Source organism: Chrysemys picta, chromosome 6, assembly GCF_011386835.1.
Source record: "Chrysemys picta bellii isolate R12L10 chromosome 6, ASM1138683v2, whole genome shotgun sequence".
Taxonomy (NCBI): Eukaryota; Metazoa; Chordata; order Testudines; family Emydidae; genus Chrysemys; species Chrysemys picta.
In genome coordinates, this window is record NC_088796.1 from 104,393,221 (window position 1) to 104,418,039 (window position 24,819).

Here is a 24,819-nt window from a genome sequence, read left to right on the forward strand (position 1 = left end):
ATTCCCCCTGGCCTCAGTGGGAGGTCAGGGCCCTCAGCACAATGCAGAATTGGGCCCATATGGCTATTACCATTCATAAGTTAATTTTACTGCTTTTCAACAGTTGTGAAACATATACCATGACATGCCCTTTTGGAACAGCTGGAAAATTATGCTGTAACTAAAATTCCTTCATTCAGCTTCCCATGGACTGCATCTTGCTAAGAGAATCCAGAGACAATCTAAATAGTGGTTAAAATATACATTTAGCATAGGCATAAATGTCACTATTTATTTTGTTTTAGGACAAACACAGTTGATAACGGCACTACTTTTATTTTGCATATAATAGTACTGAATTTTATTGCATTGTACAGTACATGGAAAACACAGAAAGACAGTCGATAAAATGTTTAAAATCACAGAACTATAATTCCTGAGTTTTTTCCCCCCTGGTGGGACAAATTCTGTCACAGCAGCATACAGAATAATTTCCATGGGGCAAATTCTTCTCTCCATTACACCATCGTAAATCTAGAATAATTCAATAGTTGTGATTACAGCAAAAGCAGAATTTGGCCCTACGGAACTACTCATGAGAACCAGGCAAGCAGAAAATGCCTTTATGTATATTTTTTTAATCCTGGCACCAGGAATCATAGTATTAGGTTTGTTAATGTACTGCTTATAGAACAACACTGGGAGACTACAATTTGATATGTAAATTTTTATCATCTGATTTTTCAGAAATACTGTGCACCCTCAATTCCAATTGAAGTCAATGGGAGCTGTCAGTGCTCAGCACCTTTGAAAATCATTATATTAGTGTAGACAGTTATATATGGAGATATACCTGTCTGTTACAGCTGTCCCCCTGTTGGATTCCTTTTTCCCCTTCCTTTCTGTTTGTGCTGAGTGGCCGCCCCCGCTCCCCCGGCCATGGAACTGACCAAAGTCACAGCCTGGCCCTGCTCATGGAAATGGCTTGTGCAGACTGACTGGAGCCATTGCTCTGCTCAGAGAAGGGGGGGCTTTTCGCTCCTTTGTCTAGCTTCTTTGTTCGGACCCGGCTCGGTGTAGGGTGCTCTGCCCAGGTATGCAAGACCTAAAGTGGCCACAGAGCTAAGCATATGAGTCATACCTGTGGCTCAGAAGATGCCCAGGCATGCCTATGCTTACCTGCAATCTTTTCCTGCCTTCTCTCCTCCCCTGTATCAAGAGGAGCCAGTCAAAGTTACTGGCGGGAAACTGCCTGAATTTTCCCTTCAAAACAGACATTTTCTGATCAGACCCCCGGAGAAGGTCCTTGCTTTGCCACCTGGTCTGATCTCTTTGGGGGCCCTCTCCCCGGTCTCATTTGTTTTTGAGCGTACCCCCATTTTTAAACTCCCCTCCCACAAACAACAAATTTGTGCCTGGAGATCTCCTGATTATTGTAAGTGAATCGAGTCCTCTCTGAGTCCTCTGATGCTGAAACTGCTGTTCCTGCTGCTGCTTTGGGGATCGGTAAGGAAAAACCTCTTGCACACACCCCTTGTTTTACCTGCTGACTTTCTTTCCCCCAGCAGGCAGACCCAAGCTAACTTCTTGGTCTGTATCTGTAATCTGTTTCTTGCTCCGCAGCGCCTTTGCTGCTAGAAATAAGCATGTGCCTTCCTGGACTGTATCCTAGGCTGCCAGCTTGCAGCCACTCCACTGCTGCAGTCACCACTAGTTAATCCCCCCCCCCTTGGAGCTGTATCCTGGGCACACACCAGTCTGCCCTCTGGAACTACCCCTAGTATAAGGTGCACCCATTAGGTTAGATTTAGCTTTTAATCTAGATAAATTGTAATTTCATTTTGCATAGCTGTGGTTAAGCTAGGTTTAGGAAATTGCTTGCATTGTACTCTGTAAGTTAGGCTTAAAAATTTGTTGCATTGTGTTTTGTTACTTGCTAATTTGTGTAGTCTTGGTTAAGTTAAATCATAGATAAGATTTTACTGTGTTCTGTATAATTGTCTCTCTGCTGTTTAAACTTGCAGCCTGTCTGCTTTCTCTCTCTCTTTCTCTCTGCTGTTTAAACTTGCAGCCTGTCTGCTCTCTGTGTCTCCCTGAGTTTAAATCTCCCTCTGCCTTTGGCCCCTGCTCCACCACAAGCTCCTCTTCCCCCATCCTCACTTCTCTACCACTTTCTTTCTCTCTCTCTCTCTCTCTCTTTTAATCCCTTCCCCCACGTGCTCACCCCGTTCCCACTGCTGCCAAACCTCAATTGTATTACTGAAGTCTAGCATAAAACCCCATTGGTTACCCCTTTTCTCTCTAACACACCTCACATTTTACATTTACACCACTGTGACACATTTTTTACCTAAAGTTGTTGGTTATTTAACACATTTTACCTATACTGTTAGTTGGTTATATGCTGCTGTGACACACTCTTTACATAGAAATTGTTAGCTACCTGTTACATTTATACTTCAGTGTTAATTGGTTACCAACTGTATTGTACCCCACTGTATTGTACCCCACTATTGAAACCCCTATCCTGTTTACTAAAAGAAACCCCTCCCCAATTGTCTACCTTAACAAACCCCATACCCCTCACTATTAAATTTTCCCTGTTTTTGCATTTTCTTAATAAAGTTTATTTTGCACCCCACCAGTGCAGTAGTTGTCCCCCAAGGTCCCCCACCTGCTGGCAGGGACAATACCTATCTCATAGAACTGGAAGGGACCCTGAAAGGTCATGGAGTCCAGCCCCCTGCCTTCACTAGCAGGACCAAGTACTGATTTTTGCCCCAGATCCCTAAATGGCCCCCTCAAGGATTAAACTCACAACCCTGGGTTTAGCAGGCCAATGCTCAAACCACTGAGCTATCCCTCCTGTTCAGTATAAGTGGCCCTGATTCTCTACTTCTCTGTCTAAGCTACACTCAGATGCATTGCAGAAGGGTGGCTGCCAGGAGCTGGTTGTTAAAGCAGAGTTATGAGCTGTGTTTAAAACTGTTTTCTAGGGAAGTTAAATGTAGTGCAATGGGCAGAACCTGAAGACCTTTTGCTGGCCCGTATTTCATTGACCATAATGGAAATTTTGAATGAATAACAAGTTCAGTGTTTAACCTGTGAAAGGTATGCTTCTAGAAAAAAAGAGTGTGGAGGTATTAATTTTTTTCCTTCAAAGAATACACTTGGTTTATAATATATCTTTTATTTTGTAACTTAGTAAGTGAATTTGGTGTTTGTTAGAAGACTGAATTTGTCATAAACGGAAATCCTCTAGAACAGAACTGGTACAGCATAAGTTACAAGTTGGAAAGAGTTCCCCACATTCCAGCACCAATGTGCCTAAACCATATTCTGAAGACGTTGTAGTGATAGGAAGATAGTTCATTCTCCATGCTCATTTAGGCCCCGATCCTGAAAAAACTCATGCACATGTGAGTAGTCACTTTGAAGTCAATGGCACTATGCACATAGCTCACCATATGCATGAGTGTTAGAGGATCAGGGACTTAATCTTTATGCTAAAAGTGTCAAGACTTTTTTGAAGGTCACTTTTAATTTATTATGAAAAAGCACGCATTTTTTTCATTGCAGATAGTTCTCTCCAGGAAATATACTGCCATTCTCATACTGATGTGTAGGATAGAGGTGTGAGCAACATTGTCCAAAGATGCAGAACAAATACAGAGCATAGTCACATTATGATACCTACTATAGCTCCCAGATATTTAAAAACATGGCAAAATCGTGAAGTTCTTTCACAGGCCAAACTCCTATTAAGTCAAGGGAGTTTTGCCTGGGTAAGGACTTAGTAAAAATTGAACAAGGTCTTCAGGATATGGGCCCATATTTATAACATTTAGTCCAAAACATACACTGCTGTTTAAAGTACGGTACCTGAAAGTACGTAGCAACTAAAATTGTTTACACGTTTCAGAATCTGACTAATGTGAAGACCACTTTTATAAATGCTTTGATATGTCTGGCTCTCAAAACCATCATAAGGTACCAGATTTCCCCCTCCCACAGAAAAACCACAGGAAGGGACTACATAGGAGGAGAATGCTTCAAGGTTCATGGGAGAGCTTCCCCAGAATATTCTATTTTGGGGGGAAGGTTTGATAACCACTCACCACCTCAGAACAAGTAGTTGGGTTGGTCCCTTAAGTCTGTAGCTCCTCTGAGGTCTGCTAGAAACCAGGATCATCCACAAGGAGGCCCTGTACCTCTGGACCAGCTCAAGGGCCTTTCATCACCTCTAACTGTGTGGCACTCTAACTCCAGTAGAGCCATGCTGCCATTATTTTGGAAAAGTCTTATAGAATTTAATAGGTGTAGCACAGAATCTGGCTCTATGTAATCCTGGCAGCACATGATTAGCAAAAACATTTTCATTGCAAGGTTTTCTTTTCTTCCATTGACTGTGCAGTTCCAAAAGGGCTGTTGCTTTTATTGGTAACTTATATTGAAAATTATTATTCAGTTTTATCCAGTATACACCCGAAGCTTCACTCATTTCAGAGTATCAGAGCAAACATTTAGCTGAAATATTTCATAATGGTGATTACCAAATCAGACAGAAAACACAAAATCCCATGTGACCATAGACCACAGCTAATCTAGACTGAAACATTCCAATATTGAACACCTAATATAGTTATTTTACATATAATCAAACTACGTAATTTATGGTAAATGAATTACTAAACTGTAAGAAGCAAATTTATCTATAAACACATATATATTGGAAGAAAAACATTGATCAGCTATCACAGTAAGTGTTTATAGTGCTCAAAAACATCACTAAATAATATTGTTAGACAGACAACATTTATATCTAAATCCCTTATTTTCACTAGTTTAGAATCATTGGGGGAAAAATATAGCTATGGGAAAAATAAGCCTGGAAAGTCTGTGTGAAGTGACTTTAACCATATTAAACAATAAATAATTTAATTAAATAAATCCACATCAATGTTTAGTTATTTCTAAAATTGTAAGAAGGCAAAACAGGAAAATTCACCAATTTTTTTTACTCTTTGTTTATGTAAAATGTTTTTGAATTTTATAGTGAAACTATGGCTAGTAAAAGAATGAATTAATTGCTTTGTTTCTGAAAAATAAAAAAAGTGAAAAGAGATGAGATTTTGTCATTAAAGTGACTGCTGCTCTTTTTATATAGTAGTTTACCTTGCAAATGCCTACTCTGGTCATATACATTCACAGCATATCAGCTCTGATGGAGGCATGATATCTGTTCTTTGTTTATAAATCCTACTTCACAAATGCCTCTTCCTTCCTTGACAAAGAATGCAGATGCAAAAGCAGATTACAATTTTTTTCCCTGCGACACATGGTTCTTAGGAGCAGCCACTGAGATATCTTGGTGAATCTGCCAATTGTACTAGAATGATGTTGCTCCTTCTGATTTGCCTGATCCTTATCATTCTGCATTCCATTATCCTTTAAGTAGAAAGCCAATCTGAATATCAAACATTTAAAACAGCCCCCTCTACCATGTGGCACTAGCCAGTTAAGTAAGGGTCTGGCCCCCAGAGCTTGTTTTCCAGTTTCCTGGACCAATAGCTATTGGAGGAGACAAATTGGCCAAGGATTGCCTTTAGTTCTAGGCCCTCAAATCACAGTGTGATATTCAACCAGTCTGAGTTAGGGTCACAGTTTTATTTATTTATCTGGAGTTATAAAACAACAAAAGGCACCTATTTTATACTCTGACAGCTATTTAAAAATGACAGAAAGATCATTATAATCAATATGAAAAGAAAACATATAGCACTATAATATAATAACCAAATAACCGCCTTTCCTTCTATATCAGTCTTCCAGCAGTATTCCCTTCCCTCTTCCAAAAACGGGCCTTGTGGCATACCTTAAAGGTCAGCAGATTAAGGTGATGGGGTGTGTGGGAATGGGCGAGAGGCATTCAAAAGAAAACATCCTGCTAGCAGCCCTCTCTCTTTTATATCAACAGGTGTTCAGATCCAGCACCTACACAGATCTCAGCTGCAGCAGCATAGCATAGCATGTGTTTTGGTGGGAAGGAGAAGGTAGTCTCTCATATGCTCCATTTCGTAGTAAAATGGTTGGGGAGGGAAGGTTCAAGGTACTTGATGCTTAAGGGTAATTCAGCTTGCCAAAACTCCAGTGAAGTCTCCAGCCCTGAAGATGGAAAAGTGGCTCCTCTTCTTACCCTTGGTTAGAGTATGTCTAGATGACAAAAAGATGTTTTAAAACCTTGTTTACCTGGTTTAAAATGCCTCTTAGCACCTTGTGTATATACATTTTTAATGCTTTGAACATCATGGTAGCTGGCTTTGTTATAGCCTCTCCTACAAGTCCCTAACACGACTAGTGAGCACATGAATGTAAAGCTGTGACTACACTGAGGTCTCAAATCATACTAACTAACACTAGCTATTCTAGGCATGGCCACATTGTTCTGTGCTCACCTGTTCTCTCACCCAGAAAATCCTTCAGTCCAATGACTGCATAGAGAAACGCTACTGAAAGCTCATAAACTTGTCTCTTTCACCAAAAGACTTTGGTCCAATAAAAGATATCTCACACACCTTGTCTCTCCAATGACTGCATGGAGTCCATTGTTCTCTATGCTAAGCACAGGCTAGTTCAGGTGGGTGTGTGCATTTAGCTGTCCTTTTGTCCTGCTGTTCTACAACACAAAGGAACTCATTAGACAGGTTGAATTAATCATTTTCTCCAAGTCTCCATCTGGACAAAAGAGAGTATTTAATGCACACCATACCCTTAACACATGTCTGGTAGGTAGCTGTAGCCATCCCTCCCATGCTCCTTTGGGCAAGACTCTCTCTGTTTAACTACCTAGGGAGAGTTTCATATCAATAATTCACTCCATGCATTTCATTCCCACCTTTGTCACAGTAACGACCATGGATGAGGTTTCCTTTTACAGCATAAAAATTGAAATAAACCAGTCAGCATTTTAAAAAAATTCCTAGCTAAAATTGGCAACATACACTTTTAAATATTTCCCTTTTAAAATTATGTTCAGTGCATTCTAATTCTCACTTTAATTCTCTAATTTAGTTTGACTTTTTTGTAAGTTTCTTTAAGAATTAGTGGAAAAGTCTCTTGATCTGGTAAATGTTTTTGCTCATGATTGTAACTGGGGAATGTCTCTCTTTTCTGAGTGCTGAGCAGAGAAGAAGCCTAATTCTCCACTGCCTGACATCTTGTGCAAAGTGGGTATAAAATGCCACTGTTCTGATCTGGTTGTATTTTATAGCCACTTGTCACAGGTATAAGTGACTTCACAATTTACAAGGCGGTGAGGAATCAGGCCTTAAACCACAATACATATCAATCTTGCTTAGGTACATTGATAAAAGTATATTAAATAATGAAAGATATAGAGAAGTTAAATGGGGAGCTTCTGTTTTCCGTGTCTCATAATACAAGAGCATGACACATAACAAGCACATTCAAGGTGAGAAATTCTAAAATGATAAAAGAAAAAACTTTTCCAACCATGTCATTTGTATGAGGAATTAATTGCCACTGGAAATCAGTATGACCAATAACTTACCAAGATTCAAAATGGAATTGGACATGTATATGAATAATAAGAGTACCCAGAGTTATAATAATCAATGTTAACACAAATTTTGGAAGGGAGATTAAATCTCATGCTTCAGGGTTTAAAACAATCTCTTGACTATTAAATATTTGGATGAGACCTAGCGTGGGGAGCAGATTATCCTTATGCACTGTTCTCTGCAACATCTGGTGCTGGCCACTGTTGGAGACAGGATATTGGTCTAGGTGGACGATGGGTTTGATCCAGTCTGGCAATTCCTATTTAGGTACCTTTCATTAAAAAGAAGTTAATGACCAGACTTTGATTAAATTAATGATGGGTAAATTTAGATCAAGTTAAAGGAGGAAATATCAGTTCACACAGCATGTTAATTGGCATGTGGAACTCATTGCTGTAGGTGATTGAGGCAAATACTGTAGCTAGCATTTATTAAAAGCTAGATAACTTCATGACTAATAAAACCTTTATAGAGGTGCATGCTAAAATAAGGGTAATCAAATCATATACTGATCTAGGCAGATCCCTACATGGATCAGGAAGGAATCTTTCTCCTTCCTCAGTTGACAAGGTGCACTATGAGGAGTTCAGTTTCCTTTGAAGCACCAGGCAATTGGCTGCTGAAGTAAGGGTCTGCGCTAATACAGCATGTTGCTATGTCTTTATGAATAGGAGAATGCTAAGATTTTCCCTCTTGGACAGCAGAGAAAAGAAGTTACAGTCCAAGCAGAATTCCTCAACCTCACTTAACATATTGGACACTTTCTCTAACCATTGCCCATATGACTTCTTGCCCATACATTTTAAATGTTTCCTACAACAGATGAATATACTGTCTTGTCTAAGAATTATAACTTGTTTTTCCTACCTTTCTCTTCCTCCTCTTACTATGAGAGAAAATCCATTCCTTACTCTAATCTGTTTTGGCCAACCTATCAAGGAAAAAAAATCTTTGTCACCCTTACTACAGTTTATATATTATACACACTGCTCTATATACAGTGGAATCCTGTTACCATATAAGGGTCGATTTGGGCAACCCCCTATTTTAATTGTTATACTGTAGTTAAATGAATGATCACTTACAGCCAGCTATAAATAAAGTAGTGAGTTACCTAAAGCAGACGTGTGCATAAAAGCAAAATCCCCATTTTGTAAGGGCAGAGTGAGTTTAAATTAAATTTTAATACCAAGGTAGGTTGGCCAGATTATAATTGGCTCTGGCTGGCACTCTCATAACATTCTTTACCTGTAACCCAGAACATGCTCTGTGCTGCATGTTAGACTTAAATTAGCCTGCAGGAACCCCAGAATTATGTAGCATCCCCTTTCCCTGGCCCTCTTCTCCTTACCCCTCTCCTTTCCTGTTCAGTTTTATCAATGCCGTGTTCTTTGCATGATTTATATATTTTGATATTATTCAATTATATTATTCATCTCCAAATTTTAAATTTTCAATGGGCAGCAGATTTTTGTATTAAAAAAGGTACTGAGCTCATCAACTTTTGACATCTATCAGCTGCCTTGCTGTATCCCACCCCTATACCTGCCACTAGTCATTTAGCAATGGCAAATTGGAACACTCTTTTCTTTGCAAAACAAAATGTTAAGGATTGTTTAGCAATGAAAAGAACTGTTTAAATGGAAGTTTAGACTTTAAAGCACAATTCTTGTCAGATATACATGAGGCCCTGTCTGTAGCCTACCTGCCCTCAGAAAGATGGGCAAACATTTTATGTTTGAAAACACAGTAATTGCTTCTAATGTGAAAAGGGTAAACAAGAAACAAATAAATAATCGCAAGAAGGCTTTGGACCTTGGAGGAGAAAAATGTAAGGTACAGCCCCACTCCTTTCCCATCAGTCTTTACTTCTTTGCAACTGGGATTCTGGGACTTTGTGTCTCCATTTTGATTTACTTTATTTTTTCTGTATTTGCTTTTCTTTGGTTTGACAGGTATGAAGAAGTAAAAAGACTAGTAGAAAAAAGGGCAAGGAGAGGGAGACCCCAAGTCGAGGATACAATACTGGTGTCTTGTTTTGTGTGTACAGTGTTTAGCACAGGGGTTCTCAAACTGGGGGTTGGGACCCCTCAGAGGGTTGTGAGGTTATTACATGGGCGGGGTCATGAGCTGTCAGCATCCACCCCAAACTCCGCTTTGCCTCCAGCATTTATAATGGTGTTAAATATATAAAAATGTGTTGTTAATTTATGGGGGGGGGGGGTTCCACACTCACAGGCTTTCTGTGTGAAAAGGGTTACCAGTACAAAAAATTGAGAACCCCTGGTAGCCCAATTGAGTCCTGATCCCACAATGGGGCCTGGAGGCACTGCTGACATACATAATGGCCAATACAGCCAGAAGTCCAATCATGATTATGGAACCCAGGCCATGTTTTTAATACACCTAGTGTGACAACGTGATGAAGCACAATCTACACATTCTTAAGTATACAGACTGGACTGGAGCTACATCATCCTACATCCCTCTGTGACTACTTCACTTGAGCTCTGTTTCTGCTCTACTGCAAGAGACGCTGTAGCACAAGCACCTTATTGTGCTGCATCAAGAGGGCATTGTGCCATTCCTCCCATCATTCCTGCACTCTTTGGCTATGCTGGGTTCACCTCACTGTACAGGATTCTTCCTATCAAGCGGATGTTTCCATGTCCTAGAGTCATTTACAAGCTGGGTGAAATAATTGAAAGCAACCAGGGTTCATGTGATGGTGGTGGGTGGACACCAGGGATTGAATCAGGTCCAGAGCTAAAATCATGAGTCTCTGAAGCTTGAGTTAAAGAGTCAGGCACTCCAAGAGATTTAACAGACTCAGATCCTCTGCGGGCTGGGTACAGTGAGGAATCAGGTAACAAACACTGACAAGTGGGTTACATTCATGTTGAGGAAGGCCCACTAATAGGAGAAGATAAGTATGAATGTTGTCCTGAGCTGAGGGTTAAGAGGTGATCTGGGAAAAGGGGGTGAGTCACTGGAAACATAGAATGACTGAAGACCTAATAAACTCACTCATGCCCAGTAGCCTTCGGAGAGGACAATTAGGCTTGGATGATTAAAATACAGCACTACATTATGATTTCACTGGAGGTGTCATTCCTTAACCTGTCCAAACTGGAATATGAGAGCCAGTGGAGGAAAACAGCAAAGCCATTAGCCATCCTCTGGTAACCAGAGAGCCTTCCCATTATCTTCAGCAACAGTTTGGGCCCTTTTCCTTACTAGAAGTAGAGAGACCAGTGGTGGCCCTGCCTACAGTAGAGAGTTTAAAAGCTCAGAGTCAAGGCAGCTGGCTTCTAGATGCAATGAAGTTGACAATTCTCACTTAATAATATATGATGAGATCAAGAAGCCAGTGGATTTTTTTTTTACTATAAAGTAAAATCCTGTAACTGAAGTGACACTCTCCAACGTGTCCTCTCAAAGGAATCTTAGTATGTCCTGGCTCCCTCTGTCTGTACTACCCCTGACATCCCAGCACAGCTGTGGCACTGTGAGAGATACTTGTCCCTAGCAGCCCCTGACCCAGGTAAGTTGTTTGAAGCAACTGTTCCTTCTCTCCACCCCTTTTTATCTCTTGAGTTGTTACTGTTCCCTTCACACTGCTCAGTCTCAATGGGGAAAGACAAGGGGGCCGAACTGGTCCCCACCATTAGTAAAAGACATTGATGGGGGAGCTGGGGACTAGCCTGTCCCCTTCCCAATTCCCAACTAGCTGTAGTGAGGGACTAGTCCTTTTTCCTCTTCTGTCTTCAGAATCCAGGTTGTCTCCCCACTGCTACTGCCATGAGAGTATCAGTAGGAGGTAGAGCTTTTTCCTACTTAGCTATTTATGGTCATAGACATAGAATGTAAATTGTGCCAAATAACTCTATCATACTCAAAACCTTGTCATTCAAGTATCTCGTAAGAATTTATTTATAAAGATACTAGATTTAGTAATCCTATAATTATTTTATTAAATATTTGAGCCCCTGGCTTTGGTCAATAAAGTCTTGTCCTGCTGTGATGATTTGGACAGCTGATTGGCCTCAGGTTTTAAGATGTGATAGCCATGCACTCTGTCACCACAATCAGGGTGACAGTATAGTCGGGTGTAGCTGAATTTCCATGTCAGTTTAAAGATAATAGGAACAAATGCACTAGAAAACACTGTGTATAGTACAATCCATTACTGACAGGCATAGACTAGCTTCCCTGGTAGAGCTTTGCCATCTCTGCCTTCTATGTTATAAGTAAGTCTTAAGCAATTTCTACTATATTTACATTTTTATTCAGCATTGTTGCTGCAAAGTACTTTTTGTGCTGAAAACAGTTTTTTTCTTTTGCACAGACACAACTATTAATATACTGTCTGCACTATTCAGAAAATACTTAGAATGCAGGCTGAGGAGACAAGACGATGTGAAGTCAATGAACATTTAAAAACAACATGTACACCGCATGCTGCAATGAATTTACTTGGGTCATAGAACTGAAACAAATGGATGAAACAGCAACTAGTAACAACACTAGCAGCCACAAGAGGTAATAAATATACAGCAGCTTGTTAGCCTACAGTGCGTATGGGGAGAGTGTATTCTTGTTGGACCAGCATGCTGTTGCAAGTTTGATTATTTAAGAAAACCTGAGGATAGGCACAGGATTTCTTCTCTCCCTTCCCCTCCTCTTTTCCTCTCTCCCCCCTCCACCACCCGCCCACTCCAAATTCAGATGCAGTGAGTTTCAGTTTTGACATTCAACTCCGAATATTTTGACAACACACAATTTTGTTTTCCCCTCCATCATCCTTTGGCCATAGATCAATGGAGACATAGGATGCTTTTGTATCACAAATTCTCATTTATACGATACATTTTAATATTAGGAAATAAATTGATGTGTTTAACTATGATAGACAGTCCTGGAAGTTAAATAGACACTATCCAAGACACTACCTCAGTAGAATCATAATGTGCCATATTCAAGGGAACTCCAGAGAACATATTTTTCCATGTGGCCCGCATGCTTTCTACTTGTAAAACACATATCGTGGGCAAAGCAAGCAGTAAATATTTATTAGTCTATGTGATTTGGTAAGAAATAATTCCATATATTATTATGGAATTATTTAGCTCTCAAGGCAATAAGTTCCCTTGCCTCCCACATCTGCAATTGGAATGTAGCTCAGAGCAAAGCCTAGTGAAAGTAGAATTTGCATAGCCTGTTGCATAAGAACCATGGAGAATACAAGATTAAATGCCTTCCCGTCCCCAATAGCTCTAAACAGCAACACCCTAGATTGGCATGCTGAGCATAGAGGCCAAGCACATGCCACAACTGCAACTCCTAATTCAGTGCCAGACATTGATACATAGCACTCCATAAAGCAGCAGGTTCTAATCTGGATGCCTTATTTCACATTGTATTTTATGCATGTCCTGATAGATAGTTTTACTTTCAATATTACTTTTTTTACACTGGCATAAAGCCTGTTTTTTGTTTGCTGCTTTGTATGTATTGTGCATATCTGATAGTCTCCTTTGTCATAACGATTTTGTCTTAGATGCTTTTGTGTCTCCCCATAGGAACAGTAACCGAAGAAACAGCCACTGTATTAAATCAGTTAGAAATCTGACTCTGATCTGTAGAAGTAGAATTTGGAACATAACAAGTATGTGTCTGAGTACATTACGGATATTTCAGTGGCAGGGCTGGAGAATCATAGCACCACATGCATGAACGCTAACTGAACTTCATTCCTCCCCTTGTCCAGGTCCTGATTCAGGAAAGCACTTAAGCATGTGCTTAACTTTAAGCAAGTATTTAAGTGCTTTCCTGAATAGGAATGCTTTCTTGAATTAGGGTCCCAAAGACTAAAATTAGTAACTTTTTCTGAAGCCAGAAAGAAGCAAGTTCATATGAAAAATTTGTCATGTTGGTTCTCACACTGAAACTAAATACGAGGTTTTGTGTAAAATGATGGATCTCTTCAGTGAAGCTTTAGAGAGACAGGCTAAGGACGCTGCAGACAAGCCAAAGCTGCCATCTTTAATCACGAAGGTTCTGAAGAAAAATGATCACCCACCCAGCTTAGGTCTGAAATGAAAGCTACTGTGGCCCAGATAATTAAAGAAGCATATGTCTCATTTTCCAAAGCGGGACAAGATTGAAGCTTTCCAAAACTGATGAAAAACAAACAAGACAGGATTGAATCATCACTCTTTGAGAGACAGTGTGGCCTAGAGAGGGACTCAGAAACTCGGATTTGCTACTGGACTGCTGGGTGACCGTTTAACTTCTCTGTCTCTCAGTTTCAGGGCCGCCCAGAGTGGGGGGGCAAGTTGGGCAATTTGCCCCAGGCCCTGGGCCCCGCAGGGCACCTGCGAGCCCTGGCTGAGAATCCCTTCCCTGGCTACTCACCTGGCGGCGGTCTGGATCTTCGGTGGCACTTCGGTGGCAGGGGGCCCTTCAGTTGCTCCGGGTCTTCGGCGGCATTTCGACGGTGGGTCCTTCAGTGCTGCCGAAGACATGGAGCGACTGAAGGGCCCCCCGCCGCCGCAGACTCAGAGCGCTGCCCGGTGAGTACAAGCGCCACTGCGGGTGGTGCCTTTTTTTATGTCCACTCCCCAGCTTTGCCCCAGGCCCCCTGAATCCTCTGGGTGCCCCTGCTCAGTTTTCCCATTGCACTGTACTCCAAAGGAGAAGGTTGGATCTGATCCCTGGACATACACAAATCTTTAACCATCCCGGTACCCCACCTCCTCCTGGGAACTTCCCATCCCCCTCAGTGCTGGTGTTTTTTTTTGTTTGTCTCTCTTCTCCGGTTGTTGTTTTTTAATAAAAGAATTGTGTTGGTTTGAAAGCAATTTTTATTCTATTAATTGAAAGCAAACAGAGCCCTGCAAAGCAACAGGCTATTTTCTTTAACCTTCATAGTGCATCATCTGCACCAATCACAATCACCTCCTAGTATTACAAGCACTGCACTCCTGAGCATAGCAACAAATATTAGTGGCTTTCAGCTTCAAATTGCTGCCTCAAGGCAACCCTGATCCTTATGGCCCCGCGCTGCACCCCTGTAATAGCCCTGTTCTCTGGCTGTTCAAATTCAGCCTCCAGGCACTGAGGCTCAGCGGTCTAGCCCGAGTGAAGCTTCACCCTTCCCATCACAAAAATCATGGACGTGACGATAAGCATAGGAATATTGTCATCGGCCAGGTCCAGCCTCCCATATAGGCAGCGCCAGCGGGCCTTTAAATGGCCAAAAGCACACTCAACAGTCATTCTGCACTTCCTCAGCCTGTCATTGAACTGCTCCTTGCTGCTGTCAAGGTGCCACATGTATGGCTTCATAAGCCACGGCATTAAGGGCTAGGCAGGGTCTTCCAGGATCACAGTGGGCATTTTGACTTCCCCTATGATAATTTTCTGGTCTGGGAAGAAAGTTCCTGCTTGCAGCTTTCTGAACAGGCCTGTGTTCCAAAAGATGTGGGCGTCATTCACCTTTCTGGACCAGCCTGTGTTAATGTCGGTGAAACGCCCACGGTGATCCACAAGTGCCTGGAGAATCATAGAGAAATACCCCTTCCGATTAATGTACTTGGTGGCTAGATGGTCTGGTGCCAGAATTGGAATATGCGTGTCATCTATTGCCCCTCCGCAGTTAGGGAAGCCCATTTGTTCAAAGCCGTCCACAATGTCACGCACATTGCCCAGAGTCACGGTCTTTCGGAACTGGATGCGATTAATGGCCCTGCACACTTCAGTCAACACGAGTCCAATGGTCGACTTTCCCCACTCCGAACTGGTTAGCGATTGATTGGTAGTAGTCTGGAGTATCCAGCTTCCACGGTGCAATCACCACTCACTTCTCCAACGACAGGGCAGCTCTCATTCTCGTGTCCTTGTGTAACAGGGCTGGAGTGAGCTCATCACACAGTCCCATGAATGTGGCTTTCCTCATCCAAAAATTCTGCAGCCACTGCTCGTCACCCCAGACGTGACGTGACGATGTGACCCCATCACTCAGTGCTTGTTTCCTGAGCCCAAAAGTGGTGTTCCACCGTGGTCAGCACCTCCGTGAATGCCACAAGCAATCTCATGTCGTAGCTACTATGTGTGGCGAGATCAATGTCAAACTCCTCGTGCCTTTGTAGTTTAAGGAATAACTCCACCGCCACTCGTGACATGTTAGTGAGAGCGAGTAGTCATCAGTGCAGGATCCATTCCTGCAGACCAAAGAGGCAGAGGGCACAGTACACAAACTGTTGAAAGATGGTGCCAAATGTGGACAGAAGCACAGGGATTGCTGGGATGCAAAGCAATGCATCACAGGGTATTGGGACAGGACCCAGAATGCCCCGCAACCCCCTCCACCTTCCCACAATTCTTAGCGGCAGAAGAGGAAGAGATGCTCTGTGGGATAGCTGCCCAGAGTGCACCACTCTGAATACCACTGCAAGTGCCACAAGTGTGAACACGCAACAGTGGTTTCCCTTCAGCGCTCTCTGAGCAGTGATGTAACTGCTGGCGATGTAACTCTGCCAGTGTAGACATACCCTTAGGCTCAGAGAGAGCTTTGAATTCAAGTGTTTAACTATAATTATTTCCTCCAAGCCAAACTGTATATTTTGCAAAGTCAGAATGGTGATGGCAAGAGTCGTTGTTGCCCAGTTACTGATTGAGATTAATATCACTGTGGCAAACATACATGCCCAAGTTCTTTACTTCTTTGACACTATATTCTCCTAGGGACAACTTTAACCTATTCCATTCCAAAGCTGTGGATAAGGATCCAGTCCCTCCAAATCCCTTTCTCTGCCTCCTAAATCAAGAACAACTGGTAAATAATCCATAGCTGAATGTAACCTCTTTGACATTTGCACAGACTTGTAATCATGGCTCTTACAACCATTTTTTATTTCTGTTTCTCTCCTCTCATTATAGCTATCTATGATGCCATTATCCCTCCAGTTTTCTTACACAATATCTCCAATAATCCATCAGTTCCACTCTATTTCCACTGCAAAACTCAGAGATTCAGAGATTCCAAGGCCAGAGGGGACCATTGTGATCATCTAGTCTGACCTCATGTATAGCACAGGCCATAGAATGTTCCCAAAATAATTCCTGGAGAAGATCTTTTTGAAAAACATCCAATAATGATTGAAAAATTGTCAGTGATGGAGACCCTTTGTAAACTGTTCCAACGGTTAGTGACTCTCACCATTAAAAATTTACACCTTATTTCCTGTCTGAATTTGTTTAGCTTCAATTTCCAGTCACTGGATCATGTTATATCTTTTTCTGCTAGGTTGAAGTGTCCATTATTAAATATCTGTTCCCCATATAGATACTTATAGACCAGGGGTAGGCAACCTTTCAGAAGTGGTGTGCCGAGTCTTCATTTATTCACTCTAATTTAAGGTTTTGCGTGCCGGTAATACATTTTAACATTTTTAGAAGGTCCCTTTCTATAAGTCTATATTATAGAACTAAACTATTGTATGTAAAGTAAACAAGGTTTTCAAAATGTTTAAGAAGGGTCATTTAAAATTAAATTAAAATGACAGGTTTCAGAGTAGCAGCCGTGTTAGTCTGTATCCGCAAAAAGAAGAACAGGAATACTTGTGGCACCTTAGAGACTAACAAATTTATTAGAGCATAAGCTTTCGTGAAGTGGGCTGTAGTCCACGAAAGCTTATGCTCTAATAAATTTGTTAGTCTCTAAGGTGCCACAAGTACTCCTGTTCTTCTTTTTTAAATTAAAATGCTGATCTTACGTCACCAGCCTGCTCAGCTCGCTGCCAGCCTGGGGTTCTGTTCACCTAGGCTGGCAGCGGGCTGAGCAGGGCCTATGGCCGGGACCCCAGACCTGGGGGTGGGGTGTTGCAGGGGTCAGGGCAGAGGGCTGGGGGAGGGGGTTCAGGGCAGAAGGCTGGGGTGTGTGGGGGAGGTTCAGGGATCAGGGCAGAGGGCTGGGGTGTGTGGGGGTGTAGGGCAGAAGACTGGGTGGGGGGGGTTCAAGGGTCAGGTCAGAGGGCTGGGGGCTGTGGGGGGTGCAGGGCAGAAGGCCGGGTGTGTGTTGGGGTGTGGGGTTCAGGGCAGAGGGGTGGGGGGTGCAGGGCAGAAGACTGGGGTGCTCGGCTCGTGGGGGTGCTCCCAGCCCCCTGCCCTGAGGGGCTCAGGGCAGGGGGCTGGAAGGGATATGACCTGTTCCACCCCCTTCCCCCAGGCTCCGTCCCTACCTCTCTCTGCGGAGCTGTGTGCACGCGGCCGCTCTTCCCCCTCCCCTTCACTAGGGCCCTCAGCTGATTGGCCAGGGACGAAGAGGAGGAGGGGCAGGAAAGCACCGCTGGGGGAAGAAGCGGGGGAGGGGGAAAGCTTGGCTGCCGCAGGACCAAGCTTCTGCCTCCTGCCCCCGTAGGGGAGAGTGGTGGGTGGGGGGGCTCATGGGGCTGGGAGCTGCGTGCCACTCAAAATCAGCTCACGTGCCATGTGCTGTAGGTTGCCGACCCCTGTTATAGACTGTGACCAAGTTAGACCTTAGCCTAAATAGATTGAGCTCCTTGAGTCTTTCATTATAAGCATATTTTCTCATCATTTTTCTGGTTCTTCTTTGACCCTCTCCAATTTAACAACATCCTTTTTGTATTGTGGACACCAGAACTGGACACAGGATGCAGTGGTTGCACCAGAGCCAGATACAGAGGTAAAATAACCTCTCTACTCCTATTTTGCATCCCAGGATCATATTAGCTCTTTAGGCTACAGCGTCGCACTGGGAGCTCAAGTACAGCTGATTATCCACCATGACACCTTCTTTGTCAGAGTCACTGTTTTCCAGGATAGAGTCCCTCATCTTGTAAGGATGGCCTACATTCTTTGTTCCGGAATGTATACATTTATTTTTAGCTGTATTAAAACACACATTGTTTGCTTGGGTCCAATTTACCATGCAATCTGGATCACTCTGAATCAGAGACTTGTCCTCTTCATTATTTACCATTCCCCCAATTTCTGTGTCATCTGCAAACTTTATTGGTGATGATTTTATGATTTCTTCCAAGTCACTGATAAAAATGTTAAATAGCGTAGGGCCAAAAACTGATCCCTGAAGGACTTTACTGGAAACACACTTGCTTGATGATGATTCCCCATTTACAGTTTGAATTTTGATAGGTTTCATTTTGAAGTCTATCAGTTAGCTAGTTTTAAATTTAAAAGTAAATCCATGTTAGTTTTACATTGTTCTAGGTTTTTGAATCAAAATGTCCTGTGGTACCAAGTCAAACACCGTACAGAAGTCTAAGTATATTACATCAACACTATTACCATTATCAATCAAACTGGTAATCTCATCAGAAAGAGATATCAGGTTAGTTTGACAGGATCTATTTTCCATCAGTCAAGGTTGATTTACATTAATTACATTACCCTTCTTTAATCCTTTATTAATGTAGTTTATTAATTCTGTACAAGCCATGCTCTTTTCTCATCTAAGCTACTGTAGCATCCCCTTCTCTACCCTCCCTGAATCTCCCACTCACCCCTTTCAATTTGTCCAAAATACTGCTGCTAAAGTCATATGCTTTTGCCTGGTGCTGCAACAATGAACAGCTCATTGTCAAATCCCTTCACTGGCTTCCCCTCACCTGCCACATCAAGTTTAAGCTCTTTGTCTTTTCCTTTAAGGCCCTACACATTTTAGTTCCTGACTTCTTCTCTTCTCTTCTCTCTTTTCACTTGCCCCAGTCTCCTTTACTCCTCCCAAGCACTTACTCATCACTCCTTTATCTCTGCTCCTTTTTCCACACATCCTCCCACTCTGCTTTGGTTCATCCTCTTCTCCTTCAAGTCTCTCCTTAAAGCGTACTTCTTTGAGCAAGCCCATAATTCCTAGTCTTTCCTGCAAACAAGGACTAACACAACTAATGAACAAACAAAAAAACTAAAAGAAAAAAAATCAAACCAAGAAAACTGGAACTAACAAGATCTTCTAAACATCACTGGTCCGTCACTGGCTTTTTGTTGTACTCCTCCTATGTTTTGTCTATTCATTGTGTCTTTGGCTTGGTCTACATTACAAAATTTTGCTGGCATAGCTGTATCAACTAGGAGTGAGAATAAATCCACACCTCCTAGCCACAAAACTATGCCAGAAAAAAACCCAGGACAGATTAACTATATTGACAGACAAGTGCTTTGGTTGGCATAGTTAATACTGTTCACGGAGGTGGAGTAGCTATGTTGGCAGAACTTCTTTGACAGGAATATGTTGCATCTCCACTAGGGGGCTTTGCCAGCATAACTCTACCAGCAAAGGCTCTCTAGTTAGTGTAGACTAGTTCTTAGATTGCAAGCTTCTTGAGGCAGTTTCTTACTACTTGCCTACTATAAAGAGCCTAGCACATTTGTGCTATAATAAATATTATAATCTGCAGACCAAAGAACTCCAATGAGAAGCTGTACTGATATTTCTCTTCTCTACCTGGAGCAAACTCATGTTTGGACTACATCTTGGGCTTCAGAGTAGCAGCCGTGTTAATCTGTATCCGCAAAAAGAACAGGAGTACTTGTGGCACCTTAGAGACTAACAACTCTTGGGCTTGAAGATACTTATAAAGCACAGATAACTAAGACTGATGCAATTCACCTTTAAAAAATTTGTCATTGATTGAATGGAGATTTTTTAAAAGTGATTCTTCACCTCCTTGCAAAAGAACACAATCATTTTCTAATTCATTGCTAAAAGATATACCTTTCATGGATAAAATGAAAGTAAACCTTTCTTTGTGTGTTTGATTCTATTGTTTTTGTCTCATAGATTTTTGTCATCTGTTTTGCAGCCAACAGAAGACTGAATCAATTGGAAGTTTTAGAAATTCTTGTCTTTTGTGGGGGAACTTTTTTGGGGGCGGGGGGAGGGAGGAGAATGTCTCTTGTTTTGTGTATGTAATGCCTAAGTATATGTAAATGTAGAACTTGTACATGTTTTTATTCCAAAATCCCAATGCTGTCTTTTGGTGAAAAAAATAGAGTCAAGGTGTCTGAACTTTACAACTTGGTGTATCTGTCTTGCATTTATAGAAATCTCCCACAGCTGCAATACATTTGTGATGCTGAACTGGTGGCTACAGTCTAAAATGGCTAATCTTTAATTACCAAACTTGGTATCTAGTTAGATTTGACACAATGCTTATTGTATTATTAACTGGTCTCTTCACACAAGGCCCTGTTCGTAGATTCTGTACTCTTTGCTGTGGTCAAAGTGACTTCTTTTAAATTGATGCACAGATTCTATATACTCTGCTCTTAACTGTTGTCTTAAAATCCACTTGATATTGCATTTAGCTTTATTTTTGTAACTCAGTTGTTACAAGTTAGATAATTGATATTGGCTCTGTTCCTCCTTCTCCCACAGTACTTTTGTAACGTGTTTCTTTTTGATTCAAGAAAACAAAAAACCTTCAGTGTTACACATTCTCTGTATTTGTTCAAAGTGTAATTGTAGCTTCTTTTAGAAATTCATGCAAAATGAGCATCCTTCACTTAGTTTATATAATATTTAATTCCACGTCCTCATGCTCCAAAAAAGGTGGCATTGAGACATATTTGAAATAAAAAAAATAACTGCAGTACTTTAAAGATATGTTTATAGAAGCTAATCTTTGGCATTTGTTGGAAATGAAATGATATTCTATACTTATGTCCTTTCCATGATCACTTTGCTAACCACTTCCAGCTCCTCATATTGTGTTGCAGTGGCCTAATGATATTTAGTTGTATACTTGTTAAGGAATCATGCAGTGCTTGATTATCTTTTCTCATAGTAGTTTGAGCACATACAGCATGCATCTACTCTGTACTCAAAGGGACTTCTGCCATATTTGTCTCTGACTGTACTTAGTGTACTGACTAAAACTTTTTCTAGCTCGGTACTGCTATCAGCTTGTCATCATTGATAATATGCTGTTGCACCCACAGTGCAGGGTGACAAAGATCAGCCAGTAAGGTGAGAAATGTAGCAAGTTCTCAGAGATATTCTGTTTTGAAGAACAAAAGTATTTATTTGTACAACAAAAAATAAGCCAAAACAATTGAAACATATACTCCAGACTACTCAGCAAACAAAGACAACAGTTCATTATTAGGCCACACACATACACTACAACCCCATTTTTCATTAAAAGCTTTCAGAGTCAGATGAAAGCTTAAAAAATAAAGCTGTTTGGATAAAGCAGGAAGCATTATGTGGTGCAGATTGTGGCAAAGAATTTAACCAATCTTTGGTTATAACCAGGATTTTCAGTTAACCAAATATCAAATAAATGCGGTAATTTAGTATGTTGTGGCACTTTGAAGCCACCTTTCACGGTGAGATCTCACACTGCTCCTCCCCTGTGTACAACAAACCAACATTTGATGCTGCAGCAGAAGAAGAAAATTGGAAAACATTCAAAACCAGATATTTTTATTGAATTCACTATTAAAATGATAAAGTATTGACTGTATTATTCATTTTAATAATTTAGTGCACTAAAAACCTCTTGTTTTGAATGCTTCACTATTAATTTTGTGCTGAGGCAGTAATTTAACAGAACTTAATATGAACAATAATATAACTTCAGTGCCGTGGCTGTCAGGTGGACATGCACGTGTAAATGAGAGGTGGGGAGATAGCAGAAAGTTTATTGGCTGGGGAAGCATCAGGACCACTCCTGGGCAGAGCATCATCAGCAGTGCTCCCTTCTCAATAACACTGAACTGGAAGTAACTGAATTCCTGAACCTCAATTCCAGGCAGAGCAAGCAGCTTACTCATCAGCACATGCTCCTGCTTTGCACAGCAGTACATGAAGTTTTTCGATCACTAAACAGAGCAGAGAACCCATCTTCTCCTTACAGCAAGTAAATTCCTCAGCCACAGAATGTCCAGAACTCTGCTGCTCCCATAAATAAAAGAAGCATTAAGCATTTTTTTCTGCTTCCCTACTCAAGTCTGATGCTCACTTGGCTCAACCAACTATCTCCTAGCTCTATTCTCCAGAAAAACTAAGAGTACCATGAGGGTCAATATATATGGCACCCAGGTATCTGAGGGCCAAAGGGTAGAAATTATCTTCAACCTGCCCCAGCATTAAATTAAACAAGAATCAGCTCTATCAGTCCACAGAAGAGAACTAGTCATGAGGTGACCACTGTCAGACAGATGGGTGTCATGTGGGCCTAAAGCTCTGTTACAGTCAGAGCTAGTATCTCATCCTATACTTAAGATTGTCCAACTTTTCCCCACTCTAACACTTTATTTTCTGTTGCTCGTAACTTTGCCAGGCTTTAAGTTCTAGTGCAAACTTAATTTGGCAGAGAAGGGGGTCACACAGGTTTGTCTTTTGCTGCCCCTGTGAAAATTTGCCCCAATGAGGTCAAGTTATAAACCTTTGGGGAAAAAATCTCAATTCACACATGCTCAATAGGTTGCTAGAAAATTGTAACATGCGTAAAACAATATAGTTTTCTCTGTCTTTATTCTCAGAAACAGCTGAACTGTTTTGGCTGAAATTTTCCAAAAGAAATATTCAGCCTAAGGCACCCAGCATGGAAAATGTCAGCCCAAATGGTTAAAGCTAGATAATGTTATAAGCAAGTGAAAACAGGGTCTTTATAATGGGAAGTGTCAGGCAACCTTAATAATAGATGGTGCTACCTATAACATTGAAAAATATAATGCCATATGGTTTGTTCTGTACTGCTGTGCCCAACAAATTGTAAACTCTTTGGTGTAGGGACACTGCATACTCTGAATGCAATACAGCACTAATTTTATTGTCAGTGCTCAACCATAATTAGCAATAATAATCTTTATTACTAATAGGAGGATATACTTTTTAGTTATGTGTTTAGTACACTGTTTAATCCCATAACTAAATGTATTTTTATGGACTAAACCAAAGCCCCTGTGACTAGGTGTCATCTTTTTGCCTAGAAGTGTCTGTGAGCAGAAGAAAGAAGCTATATTAGAAGAGTCAGCATGGCCTCCTGGTTAAAGCCCGCTCATAGGAGTTCTATGCTAGCTTTGCTACACTCTTTCCCTTTTAGGGTGACCAGATAGCAAATGTGAAAAATCGGGACAGGAGATGGGGGGTAATATGAGTCTATAAAAGAAAAAGACCCCAAAATCGGGACTTTCCCTATAAAATCGGGACATCTGGTCACTCTATTCCCTTTAGACATATTGGTAACTTGGTGTCTCAGTATCCCTAGCTTTAAAATGGGGATAATAATTCTGCCACCTCCCCCCGCTGAGTTATTGTGAGAATTAATTAACACATGAAAAACTTGTTTAGATCCTCAGATGGAAGATGATGCAGCATTGTAAAGTACTAGTATAATTGGTAGCCTAGCTTTCACCTGTGTTTAATTAATTCAGCTGCTCTACAGAGCTGTGTTGATTAGTACTTCTCAGTTTAATAAGAGCTTTTCTAGTAGCTGGTAACAGAAAGCTACAGGTTCACTTCTCATTCCTTGCAATCTATATTTTTTTGTTTCACATAAGTTCCTCAAGGCAGGAACTCTGTTTTCCTACATGTCTGTACTACAGCTAACACAACACTGCCTTGATCCTGGAAGCAGTCTTTTGTTCCTATGTAATACATTAACAACATTTTGGAGAACAAATTCAAGTGGTTACACTTTGTGATTTTTCAATATATAACAGTACCCTTACCCCAGCAATTTCTTCAGTATTCACAGGGAATTGTGCTGGCTTTCTAGTTCCTTCACAGGTGAAAGCATTTAATAACAACGTGGCTCTGCTGCTTCACCAAGTGGCTGTTGGGTCACTTGGAGAGGTCTTTGCTGTACTTAGGAAATTTTAGTGCTTGGTTGTGTGGTATGTACTGAGAAGGAAAAGAGGTTGGTAAGCTCTAAGTGTTCTTTGGGAGTGGCTTATTGCTTTTCTAAACAAACAGAGTAATGGGAATAATCAATATGTTACCAATATTCTTATGGAAACCTAGTAAGAGTCTGTTTTGCTAGGAGGAGGAACATGTGTATGTATTATCATCAATGAGGCTTATACTTGTGAGGAAAGAAAGAAGTTCCCAGTAGCTTCACCCCTAATGTGATAATACATAAATATATAGAAAATCAAGGGACACATTGTTCCTTCTGTGATTCCTTTTCTCAAGGCTTCTCCTTCCTATTCCTACTGACTTTCTGTGTGTATGTGGGTGAGGGAGCTGGTTTGCGCTGAGGACTGGAGT

The 24,819-nt window shown here is 41.3% G+C and overlaps 1 protein-coding gene and 1 long non-coding RNA gene across 8 annotated transcripts in view; one reads left to right on the forward strand and one right to left on the reverse strand.

Annotated features, from left to right (window-relative positions):
• Positions 1 to 3,153: 3,153 nt before the first annotated feature.
• The window catches only part of LOC101935738 (uncharacterized), a 51,969-nt gene continuing 30,303 nt past the window's right edge, over positions 3,154 to 24,819 (reverse strand). Inside the window, exons 2-3 of one of the 3 annotated variants that reach the window (XR_002888971.3) lie at positions 6,555 to 6,650; positions 3,154 to 6,192 (exon numbers count right to left, since the gene is read on the reverse strand). This is a non-coding gene — a long non-coding RNA (uncharacterized LOC101935738). Of the gene's footprint in view, positions 6,193 to 6,554; positions 6,656 to 24,819 lie in introns of all 3 variants that reach the window. The other 2 variants (XR_255840.4, XR_006174471.2) reach the window with 2 other exon arrangements.
• The window catches only part of BNC2 (basonuclin zinc finger protein 2), a 445,041-nt gene continuing 444,537 nt past the window's right edge, over positions 24,316 to 24,819 (forward strand). For 4 of the 5 annotated variants that reach the window (XR_010588655.1, XM_065549486.1, XM_065549492.1 and 1 more), the window contains exon 1: positions 24,316 to 24,469. The gene's annotated coding sequence lies outside the window, so the exon portion shown is untranslated. The remainder of the gene's footprint in view (positions 24,470 to 24,819) is intronic. The other variant, XM_065549487.1, reaches the window with a different exon arrangement.